A 12,985-nucleotide genomic window follows, 5' to 3' on the forward strand; every position below is an offset into this window, starting at 1 on the left:
TCAGATTTGCAATGGTTTCTACCTCACAATATTTTCTATATAGGTCCACATATTCCTATTTATGATTTTAACCTCAGTTTCTAGCCAAATTACATAAAATATGTTATTAAGATTCATAACGGATTCTATGTCCTGTAGCAGAACATTATCTATACAGGTCCGCGTTTTCCTCATAAAAAGATACCTCCCCTATACAAAGATACCTCATGATATTCGGTATTTTGACGATTTTAGCCACATGTTACAACGGAATTTCTAAAAATTCGGCATTTGGATTCCGTAAAGTCCACGTTTTTCTATAGCCTCTATCCTCCCAATATTCGATATTATGACGATCACAGTCAACTTTTTTTAGAGAATTGTTTAAAATAAGTATTGGATGTTTTTAATAAAAGAAATGACGAATACACCGAATACCGGAATTTCGCCATTTAGCGAAATTTTTTATATAAGTTACTCTCGAAATGGTGCAGGGTATAAACTGATTTTTTTATATTGTTTACAAGCGCACAAAAGCATTTTGGTGAGAATTTTGCATAAAAAAGTTATTTGTGATGGAATTTAAACGTCATAGTGTAATTTATTTATATTTGGCTGGAAAATCACAAGTGGCTATCGTTAGAGCACTCCAGCAAATCTTTTGTGTCTCGTACCATCTCACATTATCGTGGTACTTGTAGCGTAGCCCGACGTCAAAGAAGTGGACGGGGAAAAAAAATAGCAACATCAGCAGAAATGTTTCGAAAAGTAAAGAAACGACTTGATCGAAACCAGCGTCGCAGTGGTCGAAAAATGGGTCGTGTGCTGGACATATCGCAATATTTCACTCGGCAAATTATATCCAGATAATTTCAGATTTTTATATATTTTCGCTATATATGTAATATCAGCCCAAATTGGACAGATTTTATTTATTCAACCGAATTTTCTATTTGGGGATACCTAATGATCCAATAAATAGATTTAAATATTAACCCAAACTTAGACTTCTCTAAAACCACTCCCATTAAAATAAGGTTCATAATTAGTATGATCCACTTCACATAAATTCCCAATACAAACTTTTTGTTACGGGAGCTCTACCAATACGCTTAGTGGTGTAGGGTCGGCTCCACCTAAGTTTGACCTTCCCTACTGGTTAGTATTTTTTATACCCTACACCACAAGGTGGTCAGGGTATTATGTCTTTGTGCATTTGTTTGTAACAGGCAAAGGAAACAAGATAGACCCATAGTTCCTTTTGATGATCTGCATAGAATCACTTTCTGAGTTGATTTATGCATGTCAGTCCGTCTGTCCATGTATTCTTGTGAACAAAATGCAGGCATTTATTATCCGATTGAGATGAAATTTGCAAACAACATTTGTTTGGCCCAAGGACGAACCCTATTGAAATTGGAGATAATCGGTAAAAATTTAGATATAGCTCCCATATATCTTCGTCCGATTTGCCTTTTATTGTGCACAAAATGTGTAATATCAGCCCGAATAGTATGGAATTTTGCACATACAACCAAATTAGGCCTAGAAATAAGTATGCCAAATTTGATCGAAATCGGTTCAGATATAGCTATAGCTCCCATATATATGTTTCATCGATTTGTTATTTTTGTCCTCCGCAGCCGTAATATGCACTCTGTAACAACAATATTTGGGGAAATATATCAAATGCAGCACAGAAATACCTTTGCTAAATTTTATCGAGATCGGTTCAGATTTGGATATAGCTCCCATATATAATTTCGTCCGATTTACCATTTATTGTGCACCAAACGTCTAATATTTGTCCAAATGGGATGAAATTTGGCACATACGACCGAATTGAAACTAGAACGTAGTATGCCAAATTTGGTGAAGATCGGTTCAGATATAGTTATAGCTCCCATATATATTGTTCATCCGATTTATTGTATTTGTTACCCACAGCCGTAATATGCACTCCGTAACAACGATATTCAGGGAAATATATCAAATACAGCTCAGAAATATCTTTGCCAAATTTTATCGAGATCGGTTCAGATTTGGATATAGTTCCCATATATATTTTTATCCGATTTCAAATTAATTTCGCACAAATGGGCAATACAAGTCCAAATTTAAAAAATACAAATGCTTCGGCATATTTAGTCCTTTGAATTTTAAATTATAATCATAGCGTGTATGATTGAATTCTCCCATTAAAACTTTTAATTATTACGTGGAGCTCAACTAAATTAGCAAAGTGGTGTAGGGTATCATAAAATCGGCCCCGCCCGACTTTAGGACTTTCTTTACCGGTTTTAATATTGAAATTTATTATGGAATTCGAGATTTCTTTCCTTTAGTGACTTTTAAAATTTGGTGAAGAATAATTTTGTCTTTGCCGTTATCCTTCTAAAAATAGGCTTTGTAGCAATATTTGGCATAAACTTACATAAAGTAACTTACATTATGAAAGACGGACGAAAAAGTCCCCTTTGGTGACTGACTTGAGGCTTGACATAACCCTTGTTTGCAATATTACCGAAACACTATTTACCTAAAATATAAGGATTCCAAGGAATCTTAATCCAAAAGATTAGAACAATGCTGAAGAGTGGGGAACTTGTTGCACAATAGTACAACTCTCATCCAAACCCATAGAAACGCGAGCAGTGGTAACGAAGATCTTTTGCAATGGATTTTTTAAAACAATTAATGTTTGTAAATATTTTAAAATTTTCTCATCTCTATAAATTCGATAACAAACTTTCATTTAGTTTTCTATACAAATTAAAAATAGTGCAGAAAATGAACATGGGGATACATACAATTGTTTGTTAAATCGTTCGCTATTTCAGGTCTACCCTTCTCAGTTGGAGTTACCTTTCTCGATAATACCAAAAGGACTTGTATGGGTTGGTAATGTTACATTGGAAAATGAAAGAGATGTAGTTGTTACCTCTTCCATGCGCAAATGCAAAAAAAAAACAACTGAGCCAAGTTGAAGTTTATGAGAACTGAAGTAAACCGAATGCCGTGTAAAGTGCTAAATTGAAGTTACCACTTACTGTGATTGTAATGACGATGATGATGAGGTCTTACCTCCTGCTGTTGCTCGGCTTGATGATGTTTGTGTTGGTCATCATCATCATCACTGCACTTGTCATGATTATCATTGTCTAGCTGGTGGTTAAGTTGACTGAAATTGTTGCTGTACATGTTGTCTTTGGTGGTGGGGTCGTTCAGAGAATATTGTATTACAAGCAACGACAACATTTATGGGCCTTGTAATGTGTATGTTGAGCTTGTGTTACAACCGGTGGTCGCTGATGTTAAATTTTTGTAATTGTACTTAAGTTAACCTTTTGCTGTTTAAGGCTAACAACTACATGGTTAAATATTAGTTAAATAGGAGCTAATACTGTCGAGACTGTATGTGGAAGACGATGGTTGTTGGTTTGCAATGAACTTGGGCTTGAAGTTTGATGGTAATAATATGGGTTTCAAAAGCAGAGAGTTTTAAATAAATATGAAAAATTAAACTATTTACAAGATTTTCATTTATGACCTCAAATTTTTTCCCTAGCTTGGTTTGAAATTTATGGAAAAGTGCAATTTACTAATGATATGTTTTTTTAGGCATACGAAAGGCTTCTTTCGCTTCCAATTTGGGTTATTTAACCTGCCTGCGTGCTTAGAAACTACAACTCGAAAGACATTCTTTAAAGCGAATGGATTTCTGTAAAATAAATGACTCTAATTCTTACATCATATATGAGATATGTGCAAATTTTTGAAAAATGTGGAAATATGGAAGTATATCGAACACTTATATCCACTTTTATGCGAAACCAAAATTCCCATAAATTACATATTCATATTAGATTTCTGGTTAAGAGAAATATTTAGATATAGCAAGTTGTAAAGAATCGCCGACTTGTTTCGCAAATTATGACAGATATAAGCATTGGAAATTGCGAACATTTGTGGGCGAGGTGCCAAAAGGGGTTGGCAGAGATAGATCATCTTCACAGCAGATCTTGCGTTAGCAAAAATAATTGGATGTGTGAAATTTGAAGAGAGTTGGATGCTTATTTCGCGTTTTATGAGCTTTTGTATTTCAAATGTTGAAACCTTTGTGCGGTAAGTACCCGACATATCCCATATAGTGCGCCACTATATCCCATTTTCATAGCAGATATTGAGTTAGTAAAAATGGCATGTGCGAAATTTAAAGAGAACGAGATCCTAATTTGGGATTTTATGATCGTTTTGGTTATTCAAATTTTGACACTTTGAATATACCAAAAGAAATGTTCCGATCTCTACCATTATTATAACAGATTTTGTGTTGATAGAAATATGGAGATGTGCCAAGTCTGAAAGGAATCGGGTGATACCTTATGAACTTCATAGATACTCAAATTTTGACCTTTTGAGTGGGTGGTACCAGATGGAGTGGACCGATATATTCCATCTCCACACAACACCTTGGGTTAATTAAAAAAATGTGATGTGTGTTATTGGAAGACAATAGGGCTCTTACGTTTTATAAGAGTTATAATTATTCACAATGCTGACCATTTGTGCGGGAGGTACTTTATGAAGTGGACTGATATTGTCAATTTTTGCACGTGACTTAAAACTGATTCAAATACTAGGATTTGCAAAGTAAGAGCAAAATCGGATTATCATTTCATTCTATGTGCAGTTAAATATTTTCTTTGAAAATTCCCACCTTTTGTGGGGAAGGTATCAGGATGATTGGGCCGATGTTTCTCATCTCCGAACTCAATCTACATTTGATAATAATATTACGGTGTACCATGTTTGGACCAAAACGATTATTCAATTTAAGAAGACAGGACATCGCTAGATCGACTCTAAATCTCCTGAAACGAATTTGGTCCAAAGAGACCCAGGGTCTAAACCGTTATTTCGATGAGGCATGTTTTGGCCTTATCAAATGATACATAGGGTAAGTGTGCCTAAGTTCGGCATGTCCCAGTAGTCGTCACTTTTTATTTTTAAGCCCAAATAAATGAAACTATTATAACTAAATGTATTTTTATACCATCCACCTTGGAAAGGAGGGTATATTAACTTTGTCATTCCGTTTGTAACATCCTTAATATTCGTCTTAGACCCCATAAAGTATATATATTCATAATCAGCATAAAATTCTAAGTCGATTTAACGATGTCCGTCTGTCTGTCCGTCTGTCTGTCTGTCTGTCTGTCTGTCTGTCTGTCTGTCTGTCCGTCTGTCTGTTGAAATCACGATACAGCCCACATTATTTGACGTAGAGGGCCAAAATTTAGCAGAGCTATTTGCATTGTGTCTAGGATGGTTGGTATTGAAAATGAGATATATCGGTCCACGTTCTGGTATAGTCCCCATATAACGGCACCTTCCGATATTCAGTATTTTGATGATTTATGCCACATTTTTTCACGGATTTGTCTGAAAATTGGTATTTGTAGGTCATAACGGGTCCCTGAGCGTGTGGCAAAACATTGCATGTATAGGTCCACGTTGTGGTATAGCCCCCATATAAAGGTACCTCCCGATATTCGGTATTTTATTTTTTTTTGCCACATTTTTTCACGGATTTGTCTAAAAATTGGTATATGTGGGTCATAATGGTTTCCAGCTCCGGTGGCGAAACATTGCATGTATGGGCCCATGATTTGGTATAGCCCCCATATAACGGTACCTCTCGATATTCGGTATTTTGATGGGTTTTGCCACATTTGTTCACTGATTTGTCTAAAAATTGGTATTTGTGGGTCATAATGGGTTCTAGTTCGTGTGGCAAAACATTGTAATTATAGGTCCACCTTTTGGTGTAGCCCCCATACAACGGTACCTCTCGAAATTCGGAATTTTTATGGTTTTTGCCACATTTCTTCTAATGTTTCTTTTACCCTAAGGTGGAGGGTATTAAAAGTTTGGCCCGGCCGAACTTAATGTTTTTTACTTGTTTTTACTTCAAATATATTGTCAGCTATCTTTGTGCACAATTTTGCTAAGAAAAGATGAATTATTCCAATAAAAATTAAATTTTTGTCTGTGAAGGTCCTCAACAATTCATATTCTTAAGAAAAGTACAATAAAGACGTCGAATCAGTTTAACTAAACAAAAATATTATATTTTAATGAATTAATTTATTATTATTATTAATTACAAAAAATTGGTATGCCGACTGTTGGAAAATGCCATACCGACAATTGGCAAGTGGTGCTGACTACTGGCAAAAAAGCATTGTTTTAATAAAACTACAAATTTATGAAATTTAATAAAAAGTTATTAATACTTTATTTATTACTAGCTGGCCCGGTCCGCGTTGCCGGCCCGTAGTTTTAGTCTTTAATGCAAATTTTGCATAGCATAATATTTCATAAATCTAGCTCATAAAGGTGAACAAATTTTAATATAAATATTGATTCGACTACATAGAAATAAATAACTATGGAAGGAGGGCAAAATAATTTATAAATAGTCAAAGTTTATTACGCTTTTACACCCATTACCATAGCACCTCATAGCGCATTAGAGTCCCTAAAAAGTCTATGTTCTTGTTCATAGTAAAATTCAATGATGATTAAACAATGCCCGCGTTGTTGTCCGCCAATCGGTAAACATCACTATAGATCATCGGGCCTGGGGACTGTACCAAAATATTTACGTATGTTGACATTTTTCTGTAAGATGGTTCTCTACTCACAAAGTAGCCTAAATACAGCAAATAATGGCCAAATCAGTTGAAAAACGTGGCCAAGACCACGGTCACAGCTGAAATCAGGGATACATTTATATAAGGGTTATACCAAAACGTGGCCCAACCAATATTCTCTTGGGGGTTACAAATTCAATAGAAAACAAATTTTTCTTTTCTGACCACCAATTAGATGTGAAAGTGGACTTGGGAATACTCCAATGTGGGGACTTTACTTAAATAAATTACTATGTGGCAATTATCTGTATGATGGTTCCCTACCCCAGGGTAGCATATATACAATTTTTAGCCAAATCAATTAATGAATGTTGTCAAGACCAAAATGGGCCCTACTCTGAAAATTTCAAACTTTATGCGAAGAGGTTCTCTACCTCCTTAGAAACAAAGATGCCAAATAATGGACAAAATATTAAAAAAGTGACCAAAACACCAAAAATAGCTTAAATCATACGATGGTTATATAAATATGAAATCGGGTTGTACCCTTATCCGTCAGTTATGATCGATATCATGACCTGCAAAAGCGATTTAAGGTATCTTGAATGTTTGGGAAGAATTTCTGGAAGGATAGAAATCCTTTTCTTACTAAGAGTCCCATTCGCTCTACTATTTTCCACCTTTTATATTCGGTATTTTTCTGATTGTACATTGGACGGATTATTGTGACAGGAAAGAAGTAGTTTCACGCTTTAAAATGAGCCCCATTAGGCTTTTTCGGTAGTTTTTGTTTGTTCGAATATGTTTGCATCTTCCAGCTGAACCACGATGTCGGCCCTGGAGTTGAAAGGTAGATGTCAGTTAACATCGTATTTCGCACTTATTTCGTTTTTTTGGTGAAAATTTGTATATAGGGAAAAATTATTCTTTATTTTGTTCACAAAAAATTTACTGAATTCAATTAGATAATACAAATTGAAAAAAAATTGACAAAAGAAGAATAACACATTGAAAAAATCTTCAACTTGTTCGCTGATTTTTTACAGCAAATGTTTAAAGATCCTTATATAGTTTGTCAATAGAATGTACTTCTATTTTAAAATTCGATTCCATTAAATTCCACAATTAAATAAATTGGTATTAATATTCGAATTCAAAAATAAAAAATATAAAAAACACTACAAATGTACATTAGAAAAAAGTAAGTCAAAATGGAAAAAAATCATGCAAATAAAACATTACTATTGTACATTTCAAAAGTCAAAATGAAAATGTTAATATATCACATTTTTACGCGATTTTTTTTGGATATTATCCTTTTCGGAGAGGAGACAATTCCGAATTTTTGTATGGATCGTTAAAATCAGTCCAGCGGTTCTTTAGTTATAATCGTAGTAACTAACACAACTTTCTTTTATATATATAGATTGCAAAAACTATACAAAATTTCGAATCTGAATAAATTAACTTTGTAATAATTGAAAAGTTCCACTCAGAATGGTGAACGATTAAAAACGCGAAAATCCTAAAAGTGCCGACTACTGGTACACTTACCCTACCCTCTCTTGCCATATAGCTGAGGACATAAAAACTCGTTTCAAATCTTCTTAACATCCACGTTATGAACCTCTTGCCTTAAACACCTTCGAAAAATGCACGTTCTTATTTCTCTGGAGCTAAAATGAAATTTTCTTTAAAACTCAATATTTGGAGCTCCTGATATACTTTCAAAATTTTCAATCTAATATTTCATACCTTTTCACATCCGCGAGTTCATACAAAACCAATCATTTCTCTAGTTTTCTTAGCAAACACATGTTAATAGAATCTGGATATCTTTGAAATCTGGTTTTGTAACACTTGTGTTTTTTTAAATTTCCTTGGAAATATTTGTTTAGCAATATCCTTTAAAATCTAAGTTTTGTGCAGCTCTGGATAACCCTAAAAATATTTCTAAAATATTTTGCTCTCCTCGCTTTTGTTCTGTTACCAAACTTGTTAATCCAATTAATTTCTTAATGAATTTTAAAAATCCTACTACACAAAATGGTCATAAAATTAAAATGTAAATTGAAATGAAGAAATATAAAATTGCTGGTACTCGCTCCAGAAGTTAAAAAACAACCTTTGGTTTATGTGAAAATGCATAAAACAAACAACGCCTTTTCTAGGCATAAAATAAAAATCCATTTACTTGTTGTTGCTTAACATTGTTAGTTATTACATTACTCCAAGGTATTATAAGTCATAATAAGAAAACATCAAGAACGACATATATTTACTCATGTGGATATGTGCATTAAGACCTTGGCTTAATCAACAGACGATCCAACGACCGAACGGCAACAACATCAAATCATTTTGATATTCACATTTTCATAGCCTGAAATAAATGAACACAATGCTATAGAAATACATATATCCAGGGCTCAGCGTGTGTGTTGTATGACTATCGGCTGGCTAACTTACAACCTACCTTCTTTGCCAAAACCAACTTTCTCGTGATGGACTAATTCCAGCTCACCCAACACAATTTTACCACAAGTAAATGAAAGTTATTAACAATAAAACATAGCAATGCCAACAAAGTAGCAAAAAAAAAAAAAAAAAAACAAACAGCAACAACAAACAAACCACATCGCCAAAGGGCAAATGCCAAAGGATATCATCATTCACACACACACACATATACACAGTAATAATAATAACATTGCAACATGTACATTTGTGTTTGTTTGTGTGAAAATGGCTTGTAAGTTCAGTTCAGGTGCTTGTTTGTTTGTTTATCTGCTTGCATACACAACTGATACATGTTGAACATGCTCAAAACATGCAACATTACAACATTGTTTCTCATACCAAAATGAAACTGATGTTGAATGTTCGTTAAAGTACAGCCGAATGACGTGTAAAGAGAGTGCAAAGGAGCTAGCCCCATCAACTCCTAAAAGTATGCTTGGAAAACAGAAACAAATAATATTAAAAACAACAACCGACAACAGGAAAAGCCTTGCCACAAACAAACAACAACTCAACTCAACTCAATAACAATTGTAACGAAATCATAATAATCACAGCGAGAAAAGATGGAATGAAATTGGAATTGTCCATGTTTCTTGTTTTCTCTTTCTTAACGCTTCCTCTCTCCTCTTCACCTGCTGATGTTTTGACTCTTGGCAATGTTTCCCCATGTTGTTTTAGTGTTGTTTTTTTTCGTAACAACCTGCAGCTGCTATAAATGTTACATTGTCTTAACCATCAAGTGTATGAGCAATGGAATTGATACTTGAGTACAAGTGCTGCCGATATTGGCTTTGAGGCGAACATGTTAGGAGGATACCTCTTTGCGAGTGTAGAAGTCTCAGATGCAATATCAATAAATTCAAGAGCAAATTCAACTATGCGATGTGATGGAACTTCAACTTCAACAATTATTAACCTTGTACGTAGGAAAACACATGTTTTCTTTTTGATGGAAAGAGAAGGTTAGAAGGGGTTATATAAACAGATGGCGATTAAAAGCACGAACCCCTGTTAGATCTCATTTGCTTGTCCCAAGGACGAATCCTATTGAAATTGGGTCAGTTTTGAATATGGCTTCTAAATTAATCTTCGCCTGTTCTCATTGCCACTGGACACAAATGCATAATACATGGTAGAAATACCAGGTAGCAACATAGGCGAAAGTTACAACAAAGCAACTTTTGTTTGAACTTGATATGTCAAAATTGTAAGCTAGGCGAATTTACTTGACATATAAAATTTGAGACAAATTGTTCTGCACCAATCAGAAAATTTAATTTTGAAACATTGAAAATTTTGGTTTATTTTTCAATTTCTATTAAATTTTGCAGGGAAATGTTGTGTTGCTGTGACACGTACAGTTTAGGCCAGCCCTCGATATAAGAAAACTCGATAAAAGCAAATGGTATATAAATATTGGGGTGAATACCGCGTGGAATGATAACCTCAGTTGGAACAAATTCAAAAAGAATTCGGAGAACTCAAAATAAGGCAAGAAATCATCAACCCATCAAAAATGTACGCACTGTATGGTGGATTTGTATGAACTTTTTGTGCGATGTGATTGTAGAAATTTACAAAAGTTTCAGCCCCTGATAGCGGATATTTTCAAGACCCAACTCGTGATATTTGAAAGAATCTAGAGTTCTTCAGAACATCAAAGCCAGGATTTTTAAATAATATTTAAATTGTGGATTTTGAAATAGTTTCAGGGATTTAAAGAAAATGTCCGAGCCCCAAATCATGAATCTTAAAAAATTCTTCCGGCGTTAAATCGTAGATTCTAAAGAATATTTCCGAGTCTGACATTGTTGAATTTTAAAGAACTATTTTATGAGAGTAATGAGAGTAATCATTAATTTCTCAAAATTATTGTTTTTCAAATGAATCGAATTGTTTAACAATTCAAGTCGGAGGAATTTTATGATATATAAAATCAGTGACCGTCCGTATGTCTTTAATTTAAGATTGGTAAAATAAACAATCTTAACATTGGCATCATAAAAATGCAGAATATTACACTATTTGTTTCTATCTCAAATTGGATTTTATAAAAATGATACGTTCGCCTTTAAAAATATGCAGAATCATTTGCGCTAAATTATTTCAGGGGAATTTTCAAAATTATGCTTCCCGTTTTAAAGCAATTACCACGTGAAAGCTCTGAAACTCCATCTTTTGAAACTTCTATATCTTCAAATGTGGCCTTAAATAATGAAAATACAAAAGATCTAGAGTCAAAAACCTTTATTTCGATGAGGCACATTTTGACCGTATCAAAAGGTATATATCCGATGTAGTCATTTGGCTGAGAGTATTCTAAGTTAATTTATTGTTACTGTTGGAAGTGTGAATTTTGGTAATGTTTCTCTATGGCGAATTCAAATTACAACAATTTTTTTGACATTTCAAATTGATACGAGCTGGCGTGAAAGGGTTACCTTGTAGTTCTACCATGGCATAATATCTGATGAGATAAATTTGATTGACTTACGACCGAATTCGAACTAGAAGTATGTTTGACATTGACATTTGGTGAAAATCAGTTCAGATAAAACTGTAGCTCCCATAAATATATTTGATTCGATTTGGCATTTAATCCCTTCAATTGGTAGCATGTAGCATCTACCCATGATATTCGATACATGTGGAAATCGATTCAGATTTAAATGCAGGATATCGGGCCGGATATATTTTCCTCCAATATGATACAACAACATTGTTAGTTTATTGCATAAGGATAAATTTTAGATAATACTATGAATGAATAATACGATAAAAATAAAGTCTCATATGTTTGGATCAAATCCATGCAGCTATAGGTTTCGTATTTCTGTTTCGTCCGACCTTATATTAAAGGCCTTTTCAAGAATTATTTTTGTTTCGAGAAGGCGCATATAACATAAAAACTACTACGATAAATTCCAGATTCAGATTTGGCTCACATATATAAATTCCATTCGATTTCAATGTTAGTAATACGAATTTAATTACGACGACTCTGTGCAAAACGAATAATAATAGTGAGGAATCCTTGGAATATATTTTAGGTAAATTAATCCTTGACAATATTATTGATTTGATTTGTTAAACCTAAAGTGAGCCACCCAATGGGCCTTTTTGAACCTTTTCTCAAAATACGGTTTATACATTTAATAAGATCGTAGTAAGTCTAAATAATCCACAAATTTATTTGTCATTAAAATGTACTATAGATCTTTAAGCGCCAAAAGTATAAATCTTACCTAAATGCCAGGATTTTTAATATAATAAAAAATAAGTAGGCGGGGTCGATCATGTGGTACCCTACAACACTGCAATATGGTAGAACACCCCTTATATTACCCTTAGCCTTTTGACTAGGGACAATTGCCCAATATTTACGAAAGGGTCATCCAAAATGCTAGGCTTCTTCCTTCTCCTAACTCCCTTTTCAGGCAAAATTCCTTGTCGATTGGTTTCAATTATGTGATCAGAAAAATTTTTCTGTTTTTGGTTCATTTGAATCCGTAATATTTTGCGACCATCTCCAAATGCAAGAGGCCCTTCTGTATCCCCAAATTTAGACTCATCTATATGATTTGCTTGTTTACGATATTTGGCTATATTCGTCAACGAAATCAGCATAAAAAAGGCAGAAGTTCGCCTTTTATGTATTTTAGATATTGTCAGTTATTTTTAGCGTTTTGGTAGAATGGAAATTTTGCTCGCTGTCCTAAACTCTTACTTCATGCGAGATTTTGTGCCCTTTGGTTTCTATTTGTGAACTTTATAACGGGAAATTTTTTTTCCATTTCAACCCTTATTTATACCACATTTGTTTG

At 33.8% G+C, this 12,985-nt stretch overlaps 1 protein-coding gene across 1 annotated transcript in view; it reads left to right on the forward strand.

The window, feature by feature from the left end:
* Positions 1-12,985, forward strand: part of LOC109611688 (uncharacterized) — a 400,312-nt gene that overhangs the window by 167,672 nt on the left and 219,655 nt on the right. The gene's annotated exons all lie outside the window — the stretch shown is intronic.

This window comes from Musca domestica, unplaced genomic scaffold (assembly GCF_030504385.1).
Source record: "Musca domestica strain aabys unplaced genomic scaffold, Musca_domestica.polishedcontigs.V.1.1 6, whole genome shotgun sequence".
NCBI classification, from domain to species: Eukaryota; Metazoa; Arthropoda; class Insecta; order Diptera; family Muscidae; genus Musca; species Musca domestica.